The following is a 25,232-nucleotide window of genomic DNA, read 5'->3' on the forward strand; positions in this document are numbered from 1 at the left end:
TTCCAGAAAAAGAAATGTAATCTCACTACATGATTATTTTCTGTAGTAAGTCAAAGCTACAAGAGCCACGATCATGTAAATAAGTGTTAATACAATTAATAATCGATACATATTGCAATAGTGGAATTGGTGATGAAAAGAGCATAGTATGGCATTAGATAGCTAATCTAGCAGCTAAATCCTCATCTTCCATAACAGTGAGGTAATAGATATTGTCTAAAATATATTGCCTAATTGATTAATCAAAAATAACAGCATAGGGCTTCCCTGGTGGCGCAGTGGTTGAGAGTCCGCCTGCCGATGCAGGGGACGCGGGTTCGTGCCCCGGTCCAGGAAGATCCCACGTGCCGCGGAGCGGCTGGGCCCGTGAGCCATGGCCGCTGAGCCTGCGCGTCCGGAGCCTGTGCTCCGCAACGGGAGAGGCCACAGCGGTGAGAGGCCCGCATACCACAAAAAAAGACAAACAAACAAACCAGAAAAAAAAAAAAAACAGCTTAAATATATTAGTTTCTATTGGGGAGTATTAGTTAAGAAAGTAAAAAGTGGTTTCCCCTGGAGAGTACTTTGATGAGAGGTTAAGAGTAGGCTGGGGTCTGCTGTTTGCATGATAAGCCTTTAGGGCGTTTGACTTTTTTCACAAACTCTGTGCATCTATTGCTTTAAAAAGTTTTAAAGATAAAAAGTAAAAAAATGAATAGAAAGAAAAAATAGACCTTGATGAAACTGACTTATGACCTACAGAAGGATGAACTATGTTGCTACTGACTACAGCAGAATCAGAATTAGAGGCCGGGCTACATGAATGCAGAGTCCACAGGCTTCATTTGTGTGATGCACTGTTCTATGTGATTGAATGAATACAATAAAATAGCATCATTGCACTATAGGAATCAACCAGTAAATGACAGCTCTTAGTATTATAATTCAGTACCACTGATTTGATGATTGTGTGGTCTTACTCTCTCTCAATCACATTTTTCTCATCTGTAAATAAATAACACCAACCTTAAAGAATTTTTGTGTGAATTAGGGAGATGTCTGAAGATCACCAAGTCCCAGAACTCCAGAGAGGGAGTAGGATAAAGATTTGCCTTCGTGTTGCTTCCCCAAACCTGTCCATGACACACCTCACTCAGCTGCGCCCCGGGCAGGGGCAGGTGGGCAAGTAGAAAGGAGACTTCAGGAGACTCCTTCTGAGTCCGACATCTTTCTTCTCATCTGTGGCTCTGCTCTTCTTAAACGAATTACAGATTTTTCATTCCTCCAAACGGCATTTGTTATTAATGTAGTGGTTGTTTTTTATATGCCAGAACCACAGCTACAGAATCCCTCAAAAGCCAAGAATTAACTTATTTTGTTCTCCACTGTTTTAAGATACAGGTTTTATAATTATTGAGGTATGGAAAAACCAAGGCATCGAGTTGTCTGGTAATCTCTGGGGTAATTAGTGCAGGAATTAGGCCTGCGTCTGAGAGCCCAATAGAGAAGGAGGAGGTCAGGGCTGTGGGCTCTGGAATGATTGGTTTGCATTTTGAAAGATGAGACTTTTGAAAGGCGGAAGGCGAGTTGTTTATTATCTCTAGGAACTGGTTCACCCTGGAAGAGGGAGTCCCTCCTGGGTCAGCCAAGACCCAGATGCAAAACATCAAAATACAGACAATACACAAGGTAAAAACTTCCAATTATAGGATGAAAAGTCCTGGGGATCCAGTGTACAGCATGGCGACTATAGTCAACAATACTCTATGGTATCCTTGAAAGTTGCTAGGAGGGCTTCCCTGGTGGCGCAGTGGTTGAGAGTCCGCCTGCCGATGCAGGGGACACAGGTTTGTACCCCTGTCCGGGAGGATCCCACGTGCCGCGGAGCGGCTGGGCCCATGAGCCGTGGCCGCGGAGCCTGTGCTCCGCAATGGGAGAGGCCACAACAGTGAGAGGCCCGCGTACCACAAAAAAAAAAGAAAGAAAGTTGCTAGGAGAGTAGGCTTTAAACGTTCTCACCACCACAGCCACAATAAAGAAATAGCAATTATGTGAGGTGAGGGATGTGTTAACTAGCCTTAATGTGGTATCATTTTTCAATATATACACATGTCTAATCGCCACACTGTACACCCTAAACTTATACAGTGTTATACATCAATTATATCTCCCTAAAGCTGAAAAAAATAAGAAAAAAAAATGAGACATGGTTAGTACACCTACATTGTTCAGTGTCAAATAACACTTGGGGCAATGGAATATTCATATCTAGTCTCCCCACTTGGAAGGAAAAAGGGAAATATTAGGGAAACTTTTAATATCGAAAAGTATTATCCACTAAACACTCTCCACATTTTGTAACACAGAGCCTTGCTAATCAAGACCATCAAGTTATCGATGGATATTTTATTGTTGTTGTTATGGAGTTTCCCTTATATGCGTCTCTGCATTTGTAAAGTATGAATGCTTTATATTTTATAAATGGTTTGAATGCTTGACTCTGTTGAAAGAGTCCTGCTCTGCAAATTGTTTTGAAATCCCTGAACTGATCAGCCTAGAAGCTTAGCTAGTTCCAGGGCCTTCCATTATTCCAATCCCAAAGTCTTCATATCAAAGCATCCTTTGCTTATTTTACTACCAAAGAAAATTGCATTTAAACCATTTCTGGAAATTTTTAACAGGTGGCAAGTTTCTGCAGGCTCTTCTGGCACCATGTATAACTGACCCTTGACCTTCCATTTTCTTAAACTGATGAAAACATCGCTGTGTTAATACAGATAAACAAGTATTTCTTAACTGCCCACTCTGGGAAAATTCTGTGTTAAAAGCTTGATTTACTAATTTATTCAACACATATTTAATATGTCAGACACTTTTGCAGGCATTGAGGTTACAGTAGTGAACAAAATAGACAAAAGCTCCTTTATGGAGCTTATTTCTTATTGGGGGGGCTGGCAATAAACAAAGTAAAAATTGATGGGGTGTCACAGGGTGCTAAGTGCCACGGGGTAAAGGAAGCAGTGGGGAGGAGGCTTGGGGAGAAAAGGTCTCTGTAGAGGTGACATTTTAGCAAAAACTTGAAGGATGCATTGGAGAGGATTGTTGTAGATGGGAAAGGAGAGGGAAGGAGCTGGAAATATAAGAGGTGGCAGTTAGAACTTGGGATGCTTGAAATGGAGGTTATGGAGAGAGTATCTAACAGTGATAAAATCCATTCCCTGACCTGCAGAACTTTATGGTCTCATTAGAGAAATAAGGTTGATTAACATGAAATCACTGGAAATAGGTCATTAAAGATGGATTCTGCTGTATGGTTCACACAAGCAAGTGAATTCTGTGTTAAAACACTAAAGGATACTTACCTTAACATTTGCCGGAATAATCATTAACCAGATGACAGGCTTGGTAACCCCTAAAATTAGGGCACGTTCCCACAATCATCATCACGACTCTCTCCAAACATTTCCTCAGTGTTTACTACATACAGTTTACTCGGCTGAGTATCAGGAACTGGCAAAGCCATGCGTGTGAATTTCCCGAGGGAGGGTATCTTGTGTGATCCGTCCCTTGTGGGGGAATGTCCGGCATAAGGCTGTGATGGGATTTAGAGGTGTCTGAGACGACAGCTCAGGGGAGGTCTGTGGCTGAAGGAGAATGAGTCAGGAGTTGTCACAGATACGTGGTGATAAAGAGAGAGGAGGAGAAAAGTTTAGCTTTGATCAGTTGGTCCCTCAACCTGGAAGTATGGGGAGAGATTGTGGGAAAGTACAACTCCTGGTCTATTGAAGACCCCAAGGAGAGTCAACAGCTCGGGCTCCCAGGGACACAGCTCCCTTGTCACTATCCTCTTCTGTAACACGGGCAGCAGCTGTAGAAGGAAGCCTGGCTCTTATGGGGCTTTGAGGATAACAGACGTGAACAAAGGTGGGTGTGCAAGGCAGAACCAGGAGGGTGTTGCTGAAACAGCTCCAGGATTCCCAGCAGTAGCTGAGGGAAGCATTGGACGTCGTAAGCAGGGGCTGCCTGGAGAGCGTGTGTCTGCAGGAAGCTGGACCAGCAAAACAGATCATTGCTGTCAATGGGCTGTCGGAAGGACTCACAGCCTGTAGCTCTGTAGAAGCCAGCCTCTTATATCAGTATATTTCAGTTCGTAGCTCAGCGCTGTGTAAGTCATTTGTAGTCAATTTTTATTGAATTGAAACAAGTTATCAATCTAGTCTCTCTGGAAATTGCCTTCATGCACAAAGTAGCAGAAGGGATACAGCCAGAGGGATACAGATACTCAGTTCCGAGGAAGGTGAAACCTTGAAACTCCAAATATGAGTGAAGACTTCACGTATGAGATAGAGAGTGTGGCCATGCATGGCTGCGTCTTGCTGCAGAAGCTTGGTAGACGAGTAGTTATTCTCTGCTGTCAGCATTGTAACCACAGCACCGGCCATGCTGGCAGCGAAGGCAGGCAAAGTTAGGGATCATTACTTTCCACAGTAAAAACTTTTACAGGCTACTTTTATATCCTCCTGGAAACACTCAATTGTTGTGCAATCGTCGGAAGCATCTTTCCACCTACACACCCGTAGAAGCATTTTGAACATCAGTTAAAATACATGATACTTGAGGTAGTGCGATACGTATTTTCACGTGGTCGTTTTTAAAATACTATATTTTATGCAGTTGTTAATCACAGGAGCAAAGGTTTTTTCACTCTCTCTCTTCTTTTCCTACCCTTTGTAATTTTTTGGATGGCTAATAGTGATCACAGCAATCCATTCACCATTTTCTTTTCTCTAGGAAATGAATCGGGCTGAAAATCTATGAGCCTGGGATAACACTTACTCATTGATAGCTTAACGCTTAGGGAGAAGACTAGGTTTGAAAAGACTTAGTTGGAACCCCAAAGTAGAGACTGGTTAATGAAAGAGAGAGTCTCCTCCCTCACCCAAACCGTACCACCTGGTGTAGATCGGCTAGTGCTTGGGGCTGGCAGATGAGACACTGTCTAGAACTAGGGATTCCTGACATTTACCTCTTAGGGGCACTGTGTGAAGGGGTGGGATCATTTGATTGCCAGGTTCCAATCTTTTCTCTTAGAACAAGAGACTGGTAAGATGTGCAGAGAACAATACTGCACTCCTGTGGTCAGAGGGAGAATCGGACAGCAAGACTCTTGTTTTTATTTTCCTGACTGACGCTGTAACTCCCAGAGCAATCTACTGCTACCGAAGTGAAGGAAAAAAGTGATACAATTTACGGGATAAAATCCAGCCCCAAATAATCCTGGTTTTGTCTGACTTGCCTGGGTCATGTCTACTGCCTGGGCTGATTCAGCCTTTGGGACAGTGAGTCGTGTATCCTTTTTATTCATAATTCAGATTTTCTAATGGCAAATTCAAGATGTTTCTATCTCCATTAAGTATGTATGTAGTTAAATGAGGAAACAATGTCTCCCGTCCACCCGATGGGATTACGACGAGGATCAAGTAAAAGTATATGAAAACAGTTTAAAAGTATAAAGCTCTGAACAGACATTATTATGGAGGAAAATGCATGTTTATCTGTTATCATTGAAAACAATTCTCTAATTCAGTCCTGTGTTTTAGAATTTTCACCTATAATTACAACATAATAATGAAAAAATATATGTATATGTACACACACACAAATTTATATTCTATGCAATTACCTCCCTTCTAGACCTACTGATGAAAGTTTCTCCAGGAAGAAAATTCTTTATTGGTGATTTAAAAAAATTTTTTTTAATTTTTAAAATTTATTTATTTTTGGTTGCGTTGGGTCTTTTTTGCTGTGCACGGGCTTTCTCTAGTTCCGGCGAGCGGGGGCTACTCTTCGTTGCAGTGCGTGGGCTTCTCATTGCGGTGGCTTCTCTTGTTGCGGAGCACAGGCTCTAGACGCATGGGCTTCAGTAGTTGTGGCACGTGGGCTCTAGAGCGCAGGCTCAGTAGTTGTGGCGCACAGGCTTACTTGCTCCGTGGCATGTGGGATCTTCCAGGCCAGGGGTCGAACCTGTGCCCCCTGCATTGGCAGGCAGATTCTTAACCACTGCGCCACCAGAGAAGCCCCTTTATTGGTGATTTCAAACTTCAAAAGATATACGTCCTTACTCTTTTATGATTCACCCAAAGGGATTTTCGTTAAGGACTGTATAACCCACATTTTCAGAGCATCCTCACAGTTTGGTGCAACCATTATTACAAGCACGCACATACTCGGTATGGAAGGAAATGGACAGTGGAGTTATAGCCCCAAGACAGTGACATAGTTTCCTACTAAGTATCACCACCAGCCGATCTTTCTTTAAATCACTTCCAGGTTATTAAAATACAAGGAAGGGAATGATCATAAATAACAGCTTGGATTGCTGAATTTTTCATTACATTAGGGTTAAAAATTGGGCGGTGACACTTGGGTTAAAATTATTCAATGTGGTAATTTTTTTTTTTTTTTGCCTTCACTGGAAAAATATTCTCAGTAAAATCTCAGATTCAGAAACAAAACAAGAGGAAACATATTCTCACATGCTGTGCTTGGAAGATGGACTATGAAGGAACATTTCCAACCAGGAAAACAATTACTTAAAGTAATTTGGGGCGGGTTCTTCTATAATGATCCTCGAGATATTGAAGATCATGTCAGGCAAATGTTGACAACTGTTTCACTTCATGCTTATTTGAAAGTTCAGAATAACAGCAAAAGAGGTCAAAGCGATGCTGAGACAACCAAGAATGAACCAGCTGTTAATTTGCATGTGGAATGAATTTTCACTGTGCAGGGCTCAGCCCACCCAGCCCTGCCCAGGTAGAACCTTAAATACCAAGGAATGAGGATGTTGGTGTGCCAGCGTTTACAGTGCCACACTGGGGGATTTTCTACAGCATCATTTTTTCATTCCCTTCTATAGTCTGATACTGTCTCTCTTCACCAGCTTGATTCTTTAGTCAGTAAAGGGAAATTTTTCAGAGGCTGAAATATTTTTCTCTATTTTTAGAATAAAACGTTTGTGCCTTTACTATAAATTTTATATAGTTCAAAAGTTACCCTTCAGAGTGTATTGCCATCAAATTGAATATTTTAAAATACATCCCACAGCTTCCCGAGCGCACAGGCTCACCACGCACATCGGCCGTGCTTCTCTTGCTCTGTATTGTTCTGCTTTGGAACTTGTGGCCTGTGTGTTTTTGTGTGTATACTGTGCCCGGCTTTCAGAAATGCTATGCAGGTGCCAGTGGAGACCGAACAACGGGGCTGAGTCTGGAGGCGTCCAGGCAGACTCTGCCGATGGCTCACCCACTTCATGAGACCCCCCTGGGCAGCCTAGCTTCCTGTCCAGCCCCCTGTTCCTGTCCGTGCCTGTGTCACCAGCTTCTGATCTTGGGTTTGTCCACAGACTGATGGATGTGCTCACACACCTGGGAGTTGACATCTTCTGCTCTGCGAAGATTCTGACTACTGTCGGCCTAGGTTCCATGCTCTCGCTCGGGCATCTGACTGGCCAGCCCCTGTTTCGCTGCACTAGTCCTGTCTTGGCACTGACATATCATACTGGGCTGAAAGGGGCCCCAAAGGGAGAGCTTTGGCAACTGCTAGCATCACTTTTCTTTTCAGAGCAGTACTGCCATCTCCTCCCAGTGGCCTGAGAAACCGGTAGCCAGACACCCAACCACTTGGGGTACAACAAATCTAGAGGTTCAGAAGAATACAAAGAGGGCAAGTGTGAATGATAGCATCCTAGATATTGGTTTCAAACTTCTGGTTTTTTAGAAAAAAAAATACTGATTTTAATCATATACAATCTACTAGATTCCCTTTTCCTAGTCTGGTCGACCTAGAACCCGGCCGACCTTGCAGAAGTGCTGAGGTCAGTCAGAGCTGAGCGTGACGAAGACGGGTTTGACCCGCTAGATCTCAAGAAGAGAACTCTGATCCGGGCTAATCCTGGAGTAAGAGTAAGAATTCCATTTCCTTATTTGTGAGTGAGGAATGGAAGGAACACTGTTCTGTGTCCGTCTCCTCACCTTTTCCGTCTGGAAAACTCTTGCTCAAAATCTCAGAAATAACTCCAATAATTACACGTCCTCGGTGCCCATAAATCCTATTTACTCAGGTCTGTATTCTCACCGTGTTTGGTTCCACTCCTATTACGGGCTTCACCGCTCGGCTTCATAACGCTTGTTTACGTGCCTTTGCTCCTTCTGGATTGTGAGTGACTGCAGGGCAAAGACTGGGCCTTATTCCTTCTGTATCCTCAGCTCTTTACATGGTGATGTGCCAAGAGCAGATGCTTAACAAATGCTCGGTGAATTAACAGATGTTTCACATCGGAAGCTTTTAGCAGTGCAGGCGCTTTGATCTCTTGCCAGGGAGAGCAGCACACTCCAGACCCCAGGGCTGGATCTCTAAACAGAAACAGAGAATTCTGCTTCCACTTAGGATGTGGAGAGCTTCAAGAAGTTGTCTCCCCCCAACTTCAGCCACGAGAAGAGGCCAGCTAATCTACAAAATCATTAACATTTGGGGGCGCATCAGAAAGCAACCAAATGAACTCAATTCTGAAGAGGGACAAGGCCATTGAGGGGAGCTGGGTGGCAAGACTCACCTTGACAGAGTGCGGGAGGAGGATGGAGCCGCCATAAAAGCAGGTTGGAAGAAAACAGCTAAACATTTTCGCAAGTTCTTAAAGACCAAGGACAGGCTAGTGAGATAATTTGGAATGTCTGGGAGCCTGAGCCACGGGGAGCAAGCACCCTCACATCTTTTCCCCACTCGTCCTCCCCTGTGGGCGCGTGAGAAGGATGAGGGGGCAGAGCGGGAAGCAGGCCCTGACACCGTGATCTGCTTCTGAGCGAGCAGCACAGGCCGATCTGCTGCCCCGGGCGGGGGCCAGAAGATGCTCAGGGGCGGGTTCCAGCACTGGGCACACAAGGAAGGAATGTAGTTTTTATGGCTGAGTAATATTCCACGTTTTCTTTATCCATTCATCTGTTGATGGGCTCTTGGGTTGCTTCCGATCTTGGTTACTGTGAATAATGCTGCAGTGAACGTTGGGGTGCAGGCGTCTTTTCGAACTAGTGTTTTTGTTTTCTTCGAATAAATACCCAGGAGTGGAATTGCTGGATCCTATGGTAGTTCTATGTTTAGTTTTTTGAGGAACCTCCATACTGTTTCCATAGTGGCTGTATCCCTTTACATTCCCACAAAGAGTGCACGAGGGTTCCCTTTTCTCCACATCCTCTCCAACACTTGATATTATCTTTCTGACGATATCCATTCTAACAAGTGTGAGGGGGCATCTCATTGTAGTTTTGATTTGCGTTTCCCTGGTGATGAGTGATTTTGAGCCCCTTCTCATGCACCTGTTGGCCATCTGTATCTCATCTTTGGAAAAAAGTCTGTTCAGGTCCTCTGCCCATTTTTTTATTTGGGTTTTTGGGGGGGTTTTCTGACATTGAGTTGTAAATCTTACCATTTGCAGCAACATGAATGGACCCGGAGATACGTTAAGTGAAATAAGTCACACAGAGAAAAACAAATGCTGTATTTCACTCACACGTGGGCTCAAAAAGACAAGACAAATAAACGCACAGACCCATAGATACAGAGAACAAATGGGTGGTTACCAGAGGGGAGGATACGGCTGGGGGGATGGACGAAATAGGTGAAGGAGATTAACAGGTTCAAACTTCCAGCTGTAACGTAATCAAGTCATGGGGATGTAATGTACAGCACAGAGATAATAGTCTATAATATTGGAACAACTCTGTGTGGTGACAGATGGTACCTAGAATTATTGTGGGGAGCACTACATAATGTTATAAAACTATCAAATCACTATGTTGTATACCTGAGACTAATATAATATTGTGTGTTAATTATAACTCAATTTAAGAAAAGAAGGGGCTTCCCTGGTGGCGCAGTGGTTGAGAGTCCGCCTGCCGATGCAGGGGACGCAGGTTCGTGCCCCGGTCCGGGAAGATCCCACGTGCCGCGGAGCGGCTGGGCCCGTGAGCCGTGGCCGCTGCGCCTGCGCGTCCGGAGCCTGCGCTCCGCAATGGGAGAGGCCACAACAGTGAGAGGCCCACGTACTGCAAAAAAAAAAAAAAAAAAAAAAAAGGAATTGCCTTGGGGTCATTACCTTGGGGTAGTTTCCATGGGGAGAGGGGCAGGGCTGTCTCTCGTGGCAAGGCTGTCAGAAGCTTTGCCATCAGGAGCAGCAGCTGGGAGAAACAACACAGCACGGATGTGTCCCTGTGTTAATCTTACTGCCACCACCTGCCTCTCGGTGTCCACAATGTGGAGGTCGGACGAAGAGCTTCTGGTCAAGCGATCTGGATGCATCTAATGCTTCTGCGCCCAGACTGGCTGCAGAGCCCCTCTCCTCACTGCCTGCAGCTGCTCATTGCCTCCGTGGGACCGCAGTCAGACCTTAGCTACGAGGGAGTCTGGGCAGTGTCATTTGAATTGTTTAATGTTTGGCTTTTCTGCTGCTGCAGTTCAAAGAGGCATTGTAGCTAGAGTTCAGGAAGGGACTCTGTAAGTGGGTTGGAAGAGGAGTCAGAAGAGCCAGTCCATAATATGTACTGCCCCTACCATCCAACTAGATAGACTTCCATCACGCTGTTTATTTCTTCCTTCTAGTGCCAGAGCCCTCAAAACGAAACAAAACACTCATGGTTGTTTGTTGGTTTTTATTTGCTCCATGCCTCCCTCTACCTCATTCATTTATAATTTCCACTCATGCAGGGACCCTGTCCCCCTTGTCCTTCAGTGGATGCTCAACTATAAACCACAGTGCTTACCGTATAGCTGGCCCTCAGTAAATACTGGAGAAAAATCAGCAGAGCCTTTGAGAATTAAATAAAAGCAAGCGATGGCCCTTTCCATGGAAAAATACTTATAGGCATGACATTTACATTGCACTTTCTGAGATTCCCCAGGAAGAAAGTATAGTGAGGAGATGAAGATGAGGTGTGCCCTTATTACTTTGCTATAAATGTAGCGATTTTGCTCTTAAAATGATTACACTGAATGTGACACCAAGAGTAGAAAGGCCAGAGTAGAAATGTTTCAGGCCTCGGTGCAGGTGGGAGAGGCCCACGTGTCACTGGCAGGTCACTGCCCTAGAAGTGCAGGCCAGCAGCTAACACCATGTTTGGGAAAGGCTGGCGGCGGGCAGAAACTGCAGTGTATCTCCATCTGGCATTGACACAAATTCCTGGAACCCGGGCCAGCTCGTTTTTCACACTGATTGGCTGGCAACAGAAAAGGAAGAAAAAGAAGTCTTAGGTCTTAGGGTGCATTTTTTTCCTTCTCTTTCTACAGCTTAAAGGAGGCTCAAAGCCTAAGAAGGGATTCGCCGTCCTTGAATAATAGCCAGGAAAGGAGATTAATACGAAACGAAGGTATGTGAGTTTCAGAGCACTGGGGCAGTTTTCTGAGTTTTAGTATCAGAGGAATTTAGGGCTCTGCCTGGCATTCAAGTTCCTAGTTCTATTGGTATCGCCCACTGCGTAGCTCAGGAGCCCCCATTCGCCTTCCCTTTTCTTTCACCAGAAAGGGGCTGAGGTCAAGGTCAGTCACAATGTCACAGTGAGGTGGTGTCCCAGCCCCTCCCGGGAGGGATTAGGGCAGGGACCCTGGCCCAGGCTCTCACCTCAGGCTGCTGGTGGGGGAATAAAGAGGAAGGGGGCTTTGCTCGATCTGGCTACCCAGGGGCAGGGGGGAAAGTTCTGGTGCCTTTGAGAAACCTGGACTTGGCCCAGAGACACACTCCTTTCAAGTGAGGAATTGGTCAGACTTCCATATTTCAAAGGAGAGTCAGCAGTGAAGAAGCAAACAAGTGTTCATCAATCAAATGGTTCCAAACTCCTTGGTAACAACTGGCTTTCTGCGTTAGTTCTCTTTTTCCAGTGGGGGTTCTTCTTTATGATCTTCCCTCCTAAAGCCGTGTCATTGGGCCAATTTAACTACCCTTATAGACTCATTTTTCTCCATATGAAATATGGCCATATTCTTGAAATAAAAGTTCCTTATACTCGTCTCCCTTCATATGAGGGATGGTTCAAAATGAGTATGATGTTTTTCAGCTTTTTAGTTTTTAGCTTTTTTAGTTTATGATGTTTTAGCTCAGAAATGCATTTTCTGAGCTATTTCCTTTCAGACATCATTTCCATTTCTGGTAAATCTCAATGGCTGGGCACCCCAGCCTTTGAGGTGGTAGGTTTCAGTGCTTCAAGGGTAAAGTGGATTCCTGCTTGCAGCAATATGCTTTAACAGTGGAACTGGAATTTTGTTGCTGTGGGCTGCAAAACAATAAGAGCAAAGGCTAGACTTTGGAGAGAAGGGAATGAGCAAGAAAAAAGAGTGAGCCAGAGAGAGTGAGAGAGACAAGGAGATGGAGACAGATGAAGAAAGCTGGGAAAAGAGAGAGAATGAGTTTCATGAACCTCTTAAGTACGTAAAGATGCTGGACTAACAGAGCTTCAGCCCTGACAGTAGGGAAGTTACCTTGTGCCGAGCAAGGCAAGGTCAGGAGACCTCTCCCGCCTTACTGGAGGAGGTGGTGGATGCCGGGAGTTTTGAGGGAAGGGAGCAAACGGCTGTGTCTCTCCCCTTGGTGTTGGGAGAGGGTGGTAAGAAGAAGAGAGAGGCAATCTTGGAAACTGAGCATCGACTGAAGGGGGATTTTAAATTAAAAAGTCAGGTTGAACTAAATCTGGATTCACCATCCTGTCCCATCATCACCGACCCCTGCAGACTGACGACACTCCTGAGTGAGATGCATCAGTCACAGAGAAATTGAGAAGCCGCATTTTCTTTACCCACCTGAGTGCAATGTGGATAATTTTGTTGCGCAGTCACACAGTTCAGCTTAGCCGGTGACTGCACGTCTACTTTGTTGATGAAGAGTCTGTGAGATGCAAAACGAGACCATGAAACGATATCCGGAATCATCTTGAGGATCAGGTCCTTTCTTTGTACTTCAAGGCACTGAGGCAGAAAACCTAAAAAAAAAAAAAAAGGAAATTGGGCACATCAGTTTCTCCCTAACCCATAACCCCCCACAGAGGGGCGCAGTTTTCCTCCATGTGAACTCCAGTCAAGCCCAGGTCAGGTCAGTTCAACCTCTTGAGTTAATTTCAGCCATGATGGGTGTTGAAATTAATGTCCAGGCCCAAGATGCAGCCACTCCTGCCCGGGTGACACATCAGTAAACCAGGAGGTAGATCACTTTTGTGTCCCTGTAGATACTCCTCTTGACCAGAAGCGCAGTCTGTGCGAGCAGCCAACTCCCAAATGCCGAGGTGACTCTGGGCTCTCTACTCACTCCCTGTTCCTTACTCATTTTCTGTTTTCTCTTCCATGTTCCTTGTTTTTTAACCTATAAAAGCGTCCTGCCGGGCTTCCCTGGTGGCGCAGCGGTTGGGAATCCGCCTGCTGATGCAGGGGACGCGGGTTCGTGCCCCGGTCCGGGAGGATCCCACGTGCCGCGGAGCGGCTGGGCCCGTGAGCCATGGCCGCTGAGCCTGCGCGTCCGGAGCCTGTGCTTCGCGACGGGAGAGGCCACAACAGTGAGAGGCCCGCATATCACCAAAAAAAAAAAAAAAAAGCGTCCTGCCTTCCGCCACATTTTACAGTTCTGTGGATGCTTGGGAACAGAGACTTACCGTTTCATGACGTGTTAAAGTTTGTTTCTATTACCTAAATTGTCTTCTTTAATCATTTTTAGCGTCTGAAAGGACTTTGCTTTGGAAGAGCAGCTCATCAACTTTTATTTCTCTTTTCTGAGAATCCCCAGATTTATTTTAACCAGTAGAACAATCAGCCTTCATCTCATAACTGACTTCTTTGCTGTGACTTGCAGACTGCTGTCAAGACTAGAAGATACTCAAGAAAACAAGAGCAGGAGACCCAAAAAGGCGACTGACACACTCTGAGGGAAATTAAACCAACTACCTAAAGCAGATTCTAGTACCCTCTAAGGAACATAAATATGTGGTGAAGAAAGCAGAGGAAATTGTCTGTAGTTGAACAGGCGAAAACCAACCAACCAAACAAACAAACCCCAAACCTATCATTTCTTTTAAATAAATGTTAGTTCATTCATTAAAACAGTACCAAATGCATGAAGATTGCTACGTGCATATGCTGGGCTGCACCCTGCAGGCCCGCAAACTCTGTACTTGCCCAGCTCAAGACCGAAGAAAGAGTCCAGAGTCACTGACAGAGGCATGAATGGTTCGCTCGATGCAGGGGTAGGGAGGGGGTTAGGGAGGTTACCGGTGATAGAGGGAACTGACAATTGAAACCAGCAGAGCAGCAGGGCCCTCACTGCCCCTTGGATAAAGTATCATAGTGGAGATAGCTCTGATCCAAAGATTAGAGCAGTCGCTAGCTGGGGTCGGGGACAAGTATGTAGGCAGCTACTGATTAGGCTCTGTGAGTAGGAGGGAAGGTCAGTCAAGTGAATAGGGTGTAGGTGAGGCAGGGACTGGTCGGCCAGGGGATGTACAGGGAGCAAGAGGGCAGCCATCTTGAGTGGCCTGACCATACAACCTACAAGTGTTATTATTTATTCAGTGTACACATTATTCTTTTTTCTTTTTTTTTTTTTTTGATGTGGACCATTTTTTTTTCTTTAAGTCTTTATTGAATTTGTTACAATATTGCTTCTGTTTTATATTTTGGTTTTTTGGCCCCGAGGCATGTGTGATCTTAGCTCCCCAACCACGTTTCGTACCCGCACCCTCTGCATTGGAAAGTGAAGTCTTAACCGCTGGACTGCCAGGAAGTCCCCATAATTCTTTTTTTTTTTTTTTTTTTTTTTTTTTTTGCGGTATGCGGGCCTCTCACTGTTGTGGCCTCTCCCGTTGCGGAGCACAGGCTCCGGACGCACAGGCTCAGCGGCCATGGCTCACGGGATTAGTTGCTCCGCGGCATGTGGGATCTTCCCGGACCAGGGCACGAACCCGTGTCTCCTGCATCGGCAGGCGGATTCTCAACCACTGCGCCACCAGGGAAGCCCTCCCCATAATTCTTAATTCACATACGGATTCCCAGTCCCCTGCTGTAGCATTGTGGTTCGTTCCATTCGCGCTTCCGCCCCGCCCTCCAGACGTAGGGAAATACTTCTAAAGATTTATGATGATTCTTAAAAAAAAAACAAAAAAAAAACCCCACAACATTTCTGGCTATTTTCCTAATTAACATCTAAACGTATACCCATTTACATTATTACAAGTAGAATTAAATTGTTATGAAACGCTTTACGGTGTGAAAAAAACCGTTATTTTTACACGTATCAACTTTTTGATAAATAATTCTTAAATATACAATTACCTATCAAGAACTTGGTCATTCTTAGTTTTAAATATAAAGAAGTAAATAGGGGGACTTTCCTGGTGGCGCCGTGGTTAAGAATCCACCTGCCAATGCAGGGGACATGGGTTCGATTCCTGGTCCCTGGTCCGGAAAGATCCCACAGGCCGTGGAGCAACTAAGCCCATGCGCCACAACTACTGAGCCCATGTGCCACAACTACTGAAGGCTGCGCGCCTAGAGCCCGTGCTCCACAACGAGAGAAGCCACCACCATGAGAAACCCGCGCACCACAACGAAGAGTAGACCCCTCTCGCTGCAACTAGAGAGAGCCCACGCATAACAACGAAGACCCAACGCAGCCAAAATTAAATCAATAAATACATAAATTTATAAATTTTTTTTTAAAAAATAAGTAAATACGCTTTTGTACATACTCGATGGCTATTTTAATGGACTGGCACATGATGGGAGAAACTTTTCTCCCGACATTTCATGTAAATAGTGGGAAAGAGGTAGAGAAATTATTTCTCTACATTGCAGAACATCAGTTATCTGTTGATAGAGGCTGATGGTTTTATTTGCATCTAAGACTGTCGACCCTGGACTATCCTCCGAAGAATTAAAGCCAATTCATTTCCTATGTTTACCTGATACTCCCCAACGATCCAAGTTACCAGTTCAGTTTTATTTTTACAAACTTACTACTCAGATTCAAATTTCATTTGCAAGCTGAGATGCATCCAAATCTGCCATTTCAATAAGTATCGCAGTTAATCTATTTTAGTGAGCAGAAACGTAAGGCATGTAAGCCAGAGATAAATGTGGAAAACAAAATACAGAAACACTGGCAATTAAAATGACACAGCAGGGAAGCAAAGGGAGAGCCACGGGAAAGATTACACGAATGAATTACTTTGAAAGGGAGGAATTTGAAGGAGGGCCCTACATTCAATTACTGGCCAAGGATGATTAAATGATCAGGACAAGCAAATAGAATGGGAGGTAGGGGGTCGGGTGGAGAGAGAACAGGAAAGTAAATGTTAGAGGTCAAGGGAGCTAGTCCTTCATCCACTTAGCAATTCCTTCATTGACTGAACAAGTGCTTATTTAGAGTAAACTTTGTAGAAGGTTATGTGAGAGATGAAATACAGGAAACAGAAGGGAAGAAGAACAAAGGGATAAACTGGTCTTGACCGAGAATTATGGGCTCTTTAAATTGGGAAAGTGAAGGTAGAATAATCTGATTCAATTCGTCTGTCACAGGAGGGAACTAATGAAAAGTTGTGTTCTTCTAGGCAAGGATGTAGATAAGAGAGATGAAGTTGTAGGAAAAAGGAGCAATGTACGGGGAAGGCTGGGAAAAAATGGGAGGGAGAAACGCCTGTGATACAGACAGGCAGGCTCACTGTCGAGCTTGACCAGTGAAGGGGAAAGGAAGGATGCTGAAGGCAGAGGTTGGCCGCAAGCACAACATACCAGCCTTCCAGAATTTAGAAGAGAAGCAGCCCAGCATATGGATGTAAAGCAAATGTAGACATCAGTCCCTGGAATTTCCATAGACGTGGGAATATCGCTGCAGGTCCAAACAAAGAAAACAAGAAAACAGAGAAGAGGAAAGAGGGCAACAAAGAGCAAACTCAAGAGTCTAAGTACTCTAATCTCCGAGTATCCTATTCAGTCACTGAATTTTTAAGTGAAATTTAATTTTGCCAGTGTTTAGAATTTTCACGTAAATGAAAAAAAAAAAAAAATGATCTCTTCGCTCCATCTAGCGTTGCATCTTGGAATGACATGCTCCTCGACGCCTCTCACAGCCCGAAGGAGCTGCAGTGGCTCACAACCACGGAACCGGAAGTTGAACGAGGGACAGGGTCGGATGAGCCTCTTCTGTTGCGTAACCCTGAGAAGTGCTCCAAAGCAGATCGTGCATTCCACGCACCACGTGAGTTTTCTCCATGGTATCCAAGGATATCCCCAAATCGGAGGCAAGGCAGTAACTGTGATCCGATTACTGACTTGGAAGTTCAGATATAGGACACGACTCTAGCTCCCAGTGCAATGAGAATAAACATAGCCTACAGGTTAACTTGAACATCAGCAACTACATCGTAGACTATAGAGAATTATGTGTAATTCTAGAAAGAAGGAAGAAAGGGAGGAGATAGAGCATATCATACTGTGTATATAACCGTATCTGGTAAAAACAAACGAATACATTGAGTAAAATACAGAGTCATCAGGCTATTTAATTGTAAGAAGCATATTGCTAAAAAGTATTAAATAGGAAAATAAAATGATCACCGAGAGATACTAATAATAGTAATGACCATTCATTGAATATTTACTATATGCCAGATGTGTACATACACTATTTTATTTAATCCTTACAAAAGCCCTCTAAAGCAGGCATCACTGTAACTGTTATTCAGATGTAGCAATTAAGGCCACCCAAGGTCACACGTAGTCATTAACTGACAGAGCCATGATGTGAACCTCAATCTTTCTGACTGAGGTTAAAAAACTCTGGTTTTCACTGCTGTTCTATGCTGCCTCTTTCTGTCAGAAATGCTTTACATTCATGACTAAGTATAAATCTAAAAACTCAACTTCCTCTTTATCTGTTTCCTATTTCCTTAATCTGTTACTTATCATTTTCATTAGACTAGTATAAAACTATATCCAGAAGTGATCATTTGATGTCGTGAAGAGTGCAATGCAGCTGAAATGATCATTGAAAACTTGGACCACACCTAAATTGTGAGGCAAAGGAAGAATATTTTCATAACTTCATATCTCATTTGCACATGCTGAGGTGCAGATCTCTGCATCTGAGTGGCTGATGGTACCACTACCAGCACATCAGTCGTGTGAGAAGCAGGTACCTTACAAATGAGTCTTTTCTCCAGAAACCTTGACTCACTGACCCCATGAAGCAACGGCAGATCTGCAGTCTCCACACAAAAGAGAAGATTGTCAAATTCTCTCCTTGCTTAGCAAACTAGCCAATTCCTAAGGATCCTGTCCCTTTTGCTATGCTTCATTAAGAACTTTCCAAAAACGTAGACCAAAAAAATGGGAGAAATGTGCTCTCAAGTTTCATTTGATTGGTTCACAAGCACTCTTTAAATGGTCTTAAGTTAATTATATTCCTGCTGAGAAGAATTTTGTTCTATACATGGACCAACCATTCCATAATGCTCTGGGTCATTAAACCCCTCAAATTTGGGGGGAAAAAGAAATATTTTCTCTGTGAGTGGATGTAGAAGAGCGTTGGGCCAAAGTAGCATTTTTTTAGGTCTCCAGAGCCTCCTAAAATAGTTTGATTTAGGATTAAAGTATGTTTATTGCTAAAGTAGTCACTCTTGATAGTAGAACTTTTATGGCAGCGAAATGTTTAAAGGTCTCATCTACCTCTTCTAAAAAAGAGGTAGAGTTGATTTTTCTCATACTTTAAGGATAAAGACATTGGTAAATTCAAGTCAGCAAGAAAACAAAGAAAGGTTTATTTCCTTAATATTCCTGGGTTTAAATGAGGGGGAATTTTAGGGATCTGGCTGAATGTAAACTTCCACATCCATAAGCTGAAAGTTTACTTAGGTCTGTCAAATGCCACATCCCTCTAATTTCTTCTGCGTGAATGGTGATATGATGCTGGTCTTATGGATGTTGATAGCTTATCTTCACCCTCTGATACTTTGCCAACTAGTTTTGTTTTTGATGCGGTCCTTGGATTTGGGGTTTTGCTATCTAATTGCTCTACCTGCTTTTAATGTGATGATTCAGGGAGAGTCAAATACTCTCTGCTGCCGCTGCTGTAGCTTCAAAGGTTGCTCATCTTCATAGTCATTCTTTATTATAAACACAGAACATGGGCACGATAAAAGTTTAAACAACATGGAAGAGTTTGCTATGAAAATGAAACCCTTTTTCCTTTCCATACATACCTGGAGTTTTCCCACCCCAGCTCTCTGGAAGTAACTACTATTCACAGAATCTTATGTAACTTTCTAGACCTTTTCTAAGAATATAAAAGAATATAGTTTAGAGATATAGGTCTTTTTTCTCTTTTTACACAAATGGGGTCACACTATACATTATTTGGCAATTTGGCTATATCACTTAACCACATAACTTGAAAATCTTTCTAAAATAGTCAATGTATATATATACCTACCTCATTTTATATTTATATATATATACCTACCTCATTTTTAACTGCTCTGCAAGTATTCTGTTTATTGAGTTAGCAAATACTATTGGTCAATACCCTATTGGTACAGTGAACGTTTTTTTTAACATAATGTTTTGATCGTTTTGGAGAGTGTGTTAGGAGCCAAATTCCCCAAATGAAGTGAAAGAGTATGGAGTGGGGCTTCCCTGGTGGCGCAGTGGTTGAGAACCCGCCTGCCGAGGCAGGGGACGCGGGTTCGTGCCCCGGTCCGGGAAGATCCCACGTGCCGCGGAGCGGCTGGGCCCGTGAGCCATGGCCGCTGAGCCTGCGCGTCCGGAGCCTGTGCTCCGCAACGGGAGGGGCCACAACACAGAGAGGCCCGCGTACCACAAAAAAAAGAAAGAGTATGGAGTGGAAAAGCCTTTTTAAGCAAGAAACACAATTCAGACGCTGTGAGCAGATGTATAAATATGATTTTACCAAACTTTTTTATGTCCTAAAACAACACTCAAAAAAAATCAAAAGTCAGGTAACAAACCAGGCAAAAATGACAGGGTGTAGAACAAAAAGTTAATTTTCTTAATATTAAAAAACTTACAAGGGAGTTCCCTAGCGGTCCAGTAGTTAGGACTCAGCGCTTTCACTGGTGGGGGCCCAGGTTCAATCCCTGGTGGGGAACGAAATCCCACAAGCCACACAGCACAGGCAAAAGCAACAAAAAGCAAAAAACCCCAAAAACCAAAAAACAAAAAACAAAAACTTGCAAGTAATAAGAAAAATATGTAAAAACAGTAGGAAAACTGGAAAAAGACAATCAGATACTTTAGTGAAAAACAAATACAAATAAACAAAGATGAAAAAATGCTCAGCTTCACTCACAACATTTAAAATACACCATCAAACAGCAACATGCTATCTTCCATTTATCAAATTGTCAAAGTTTAAGTATCCTTGAGACTATCTGAAAGCGGGAACTCTCAAGATCTATTTGGCAGGAATATAATATGGTGATGGATATGACATTTTGGATGAAGATTGAACAATAACTATCAATGTTAATGGCATACCCTTACTTTTAAAACATACACTTTTAAGTCTCTTAATATCTTCAAGTAGAGTCTTTACCAGTGATATCTCCTTAACCAGTCTACCCTTTGATGTGCTGGTGGTGTGCCCTGGGACATATGGGCACTGGCTATAACAGTATCTGAGTGCCACCAGGTGGTGATTTTACAGATAAAATCAGGTACTATTTTCCTGGACTGTATCTATGCCTACTCCTCGAGAAACATGACAGCGTTAATCTGATGCAATTCTTCTTACGTGCTAACAAGCTGTTGTACACAATTAATTTGTTTTGAGTGTTCAAAACTCAGAGGTACAGCCTATCTAGTTTTCTTATAAGAATTACTTGATTTATCTTAATAGTAAAAACAATAGCTATAGTTTATTGAGTACACTCTGTGTGCCAAAGAGTTAAGTTTAATTATCCCTAATCTTCACAATAATTCTGTCAGTTGGTTACATTGTCTCTAATTGACAGAGGAGGAAATTCGTGCTCAGATGAAAAAAATTTCCAAAGATCATAAAGCTAGTAAATGGCTGAGTCATGATTTGAATTTAGGTTTGATTAGCTCCAAAGTATCACCATATTTGCCTTTCTCAGTAGTTGGGAATCATATTTTGGAACTCACATGTGGTAAGATACCTACTTTTGTTATTGGTTAGACTTACTAAGTTTTTTATTCTTTTTGATGCTATTGTGAATGAAATATTTTTCTTTTTTTTTTGGCCTCGCGGCTCGCGGGATCTCAGTTCCCCAACCAGGGATTGAACCCGCACCCTTGGCAGTGAAATAGAGGAGTCCTAACCACTGGACCACCAGGGAATTCCCATGAAATTGTTTTCTTAATTTCTTTTCAGATTATTCATTGTTAGTGCACAGAAAAATAACTGATTTTTTTATGTGTTGATTTTGTATCCTTCAACTTTGCTGAATTTGCTTATTCTAACTGTGTGTACGTGTGTGTAATCCTTGGGGTTTTCTATATATAAGATCATGTCATATGTGAACAGAAATCATTTCACTTCTTTCTTCCTAATTTGGATGTCTTTTATTTATTTTTCTTGCCTAATGGTCCTGGCTGGAACTTCCAATACTATGTTGAATACAAGTGGCAAAAGTGGGCATCCTTGTCTTATTCCCAATATTAAGGGAGAGGCTTTTAGTCTTTCATCAGTGGGTATGGTGTTAGCTGTGGGGTTTTCATAATAGCTTTTATTATGTTGAGGAAGTTTCCTCTATTCCTAGTTTGTTGATGTCATTCAGTTTTGGTTTGTTTTGTATTTTCTAATGTTGTCTTGACCCTGTTTTGAGGTCCTGGCTAGAGGCTAGTTAGCTGTTAACTAACCTAAATGATTAGTTTATACCCTCCAACAATATAACTGCCAGACCTCCCACCTTGACCCAAGAAATACACCAAGATATTATTGTCACAAAAATTACAACTCATATTTTAACACACTCTTTAACTCCACCAAGATATTTTTAGAGACTCCAGAAATTTCAGTTCTGTTTTCTTGGCTGATACCATATAAATGAGAAAATCGGTGATGGGCTGGCCACCAAGACTCCTTATACTTCTTTTCTTTTTTTTTCTTTTTCTTTTATTTTTTTTAACATCTTTATTGGAGTATAATTGCTTTACAATGTTGTGTTAGTTTCTGCTGTATAACAAAGTGAATCAGCTATATATATATATACATGTATCCCCATCTCTCCTCCCTCTTGCATCTCCCTCCCACCCTCCCTATCCCACCCCTCTAGGTGGTCACAAAGCACTGAGCTCATCTCCCTGTGCTATGCGGCTGCTTCCCACTAGCTATCTTGGTAGTATAAGTCCATGCCACTCTATCTCTTCATCCCAGCTTACCCTTCCCCCTCCCTGTGTCCTCAAGTCCATTCTCTACATCTACATCTTTATTCCTGTCCTGCCCCTAGTTTCTTCATAACCATTTTTTTTCTTTAGATTCCATATATATGTGTTAATATACGGTATTTGTTTTTCTCTTTCTGTCTTACTTCACTCTGTATGACAGACTCTAGGTCCATCCACCTCACTACAAGAAACTCAATTTCGTTTCTTTTTACAGCTGAGTAATATTCCATTGTATATATATGCCACATCTTCTTTATCCATTCATCTGTCGATGGACACTTAGGTTGCTTCCATGTCCTGGCTATTGTAAATAGAGCTGCAATGAACATTGTGGTACATGATTCTTTTTGAATGGTGGTTTTCTCGGGGTATATGCCCGGTAGTGGGATTGCTGGGTCATATGGTAGTTCTATTTTTAGTTTTTTAAGGAACCTCCATACTGTTCTCCATAGTGGCTGTATCAATTTACATTCCCACCAACAGTGCAAGAGAGTCCCCTTTTCTCCACACCCTCTCCAGCATTTATTATTTGTAGATTTTTTGATGATGGCCATTCTGACTGGTGTGAGGTAATATCTCATTGTAGTTTTGAGTTGCATTTGTCTAATGATTAGTGATGTTGAGCATCCTTTCGTGTGTTTGTTGGCAATCTGTATATCTTCTTTGGAGAAATGTCTATTTAGGTCTTCTGCCCATTTTTGGATTGGGTTGTTTGTTTTTTGATATTGTGCTGCATGAGCTGCATCTAAATTTTGGAGATTAGTCCTTTGCCAGTTGTTTCGTTTGCAAATATTTTCTCCCATTCTGAGGGTTGTCTTTTCATCTTGCTTATGGTTTCTTTTGCTGTGCAAAAGCTTTTAAGTTTCATTAGGTCCCGTTTGTTTATTTTTGTTTCTATTTCCATTTCTCTAGGAGGTGGGTCAAAAAGGATCTTGCTGTGATTTATGTCGTAGAGTGTTCTGCCTGTGTTTTCCTCTAAGAGTTTGATAGTTTCTGGCCTTACATTTAGGTCTTTAATCCATTTGGAGTTTATCTTTGTGTATGGTGTTAGGGAGTGTTCTAATTTCACTCTTTTACATGTAGCTGTCCAGTTTTCCCAGCACCACTTACTGAAGAGGCTGTCTTTTCTCCATTGTATATTCTTGCCTCCTTTATCAAAAATAAGGTGACCATATGTGCGTGGGTTTATCTCTGGGCTTTCTATCCTGTTCCGTTGATCTATATATCTGTTTTTGTGCCAGTACCATGCTGTCTTGATTACTGTACCTTTGTAGTATAGTCTGAAGTCCAGGGGCCTGATTCCTCCAGCTCTGTTTTTCTTTCTCAAAGTTGCTTTGGCTATTCGGGGTCTTTTGTGTTTCCATACAATTTGTGAAATTTTTTCTTCTAGTTCTGTGAAAATTGCCATTGGTAGTTTGATAGGGATTGCACTGAATCTGTAGATTGCTTTGGGTAGTAGAGTCATTTTTCACAATGTTGATTCTTCCAATCCAAGAACATGGTACATCTCTCCATCTGTTTGTATCATCTTTAATTTCTTTCATCAGTGTATTATAGCTTTATGCATACAGGTCTTTTGTCTCCTTAGGTAGGTTTATTCCTAGGTATTTTATTCTTTTTGTTGCAATCGTGAATCGGAATGTTTCCTTAATTTCTCTTTCAGGTTTTTCATCATCAGTGTTTAGGAATGCAAGAGATTTCTGTGCATTAATTTTGTATGCTGCTACTTTACCAAATTCATTGATTACCTCTAGTAGTTTTCCGGTAGAGTCTTTAGGATTCTCTATGTATAGTATCAGGTCATCTGCAAACAGTGAAAGCTTTTCTTCTTCTTTTCCGATTTGGATTCCTTTTACTTCCTTTTCTTCTCTGATTGCTGTGGGTAAAACTTCCCAAACTATGTTGAATAATAGTGGTGAGAGTGGACAACCTTGTCTTGTTCTTGATCTTAGTGGAAGTGGTTTCAGTTGTTCACCATTGAGAATGATGTTGGCTGTGGGTTTGTCATATATGGCCTTTATTATGTTGAGGTAAGTTCCCTCTTTGCCTACTTTCTGGAGGGTTTTTATTATAAATGGGTGTTGAATTTTGTCGAAAGCTTTTTCTGCATCTATTAAGATGATCATATGGTTTTTTCCCCTTCAATTTGTTAATATTGTGTATCACATCAATTGATTTGCATATATTGAAGAATCCTTGCATTCCTGGAATAAACCCCACTTGATCATGGTGTAATGATCCTTTTAATGTGTTGTAGGATTCTGTTTGCTACTACTTTTTTGAGGATTTTTGCGTCTATGTTCATCGGTGATATTGGCCTGTAGTTTTCTTTCTTTGTGACATCTTTGTCTGGTTTTGGTATCAGGGTGTTGGTGGCCTTGTAGAATGAGTTGATGAGTGTTCCTCCCTCTGCTATATTTTGGAAGAGTTTGAGAAGAATAGGTGTTAGCTCTTCTCTCAATGTTTGACAGAATTTGCCTGTGAAGCCATCTGGTCCTGGGCTTTTGTTTGTTGAAAGATTTTTAATCACAGTTTCAATTGCAGTCCTTGTGATTGGTCTGTTTACATTTTCTATTTCTTCCTGGTTCAGTCTCAGAAGGTTGTGCTTTTCTAAGGATGTGTCCATTTCTTCCAGGTTGTCCATTTCATTGGCATATAGTTGCGTGTAGTAATCTCTCATGATCCTTTGTATTTCTGCAGTGTCAGTTGTTACTTCTCCTTTTTAATTTCTAATTCTATTGATTTGAGTGTTCTCCCTTTTTTTCTTGATGGGTCTGGCTAAGGGTTTATCAATTTTGTTTATCTTC

General features: G+C 42.5%; 1 protein-coding gene across 1 annotated transcript in view; it reads left to right on the top strand.

Moving 5' to 3' along the window:
- The window catches only part of TLR3 (toll like receptor 3), a 122,810-nt gene that overhangs the window by 82,480 nt on the left and 15,098 nt on the right, over positions 1–25,232 (top strand). The window lies entirely within an intron of this gene.

Source organism: Kogia breviceps, chromosome 20, assembly GCF_026419965.1.
Source record: "Kogia breviceps isolate mKogBre1 chromosome 20, mKogBre1 haplotype 1, whole genome shotgun sequence".
In the NCBI taxonomy this organism is placed as follows: domain Eukaryota; kingdom Metazoa; phylum Chordata; class Mammalia; order Artiodactyla; family Physeteridae; genus Kogia; species Kogia breviceps.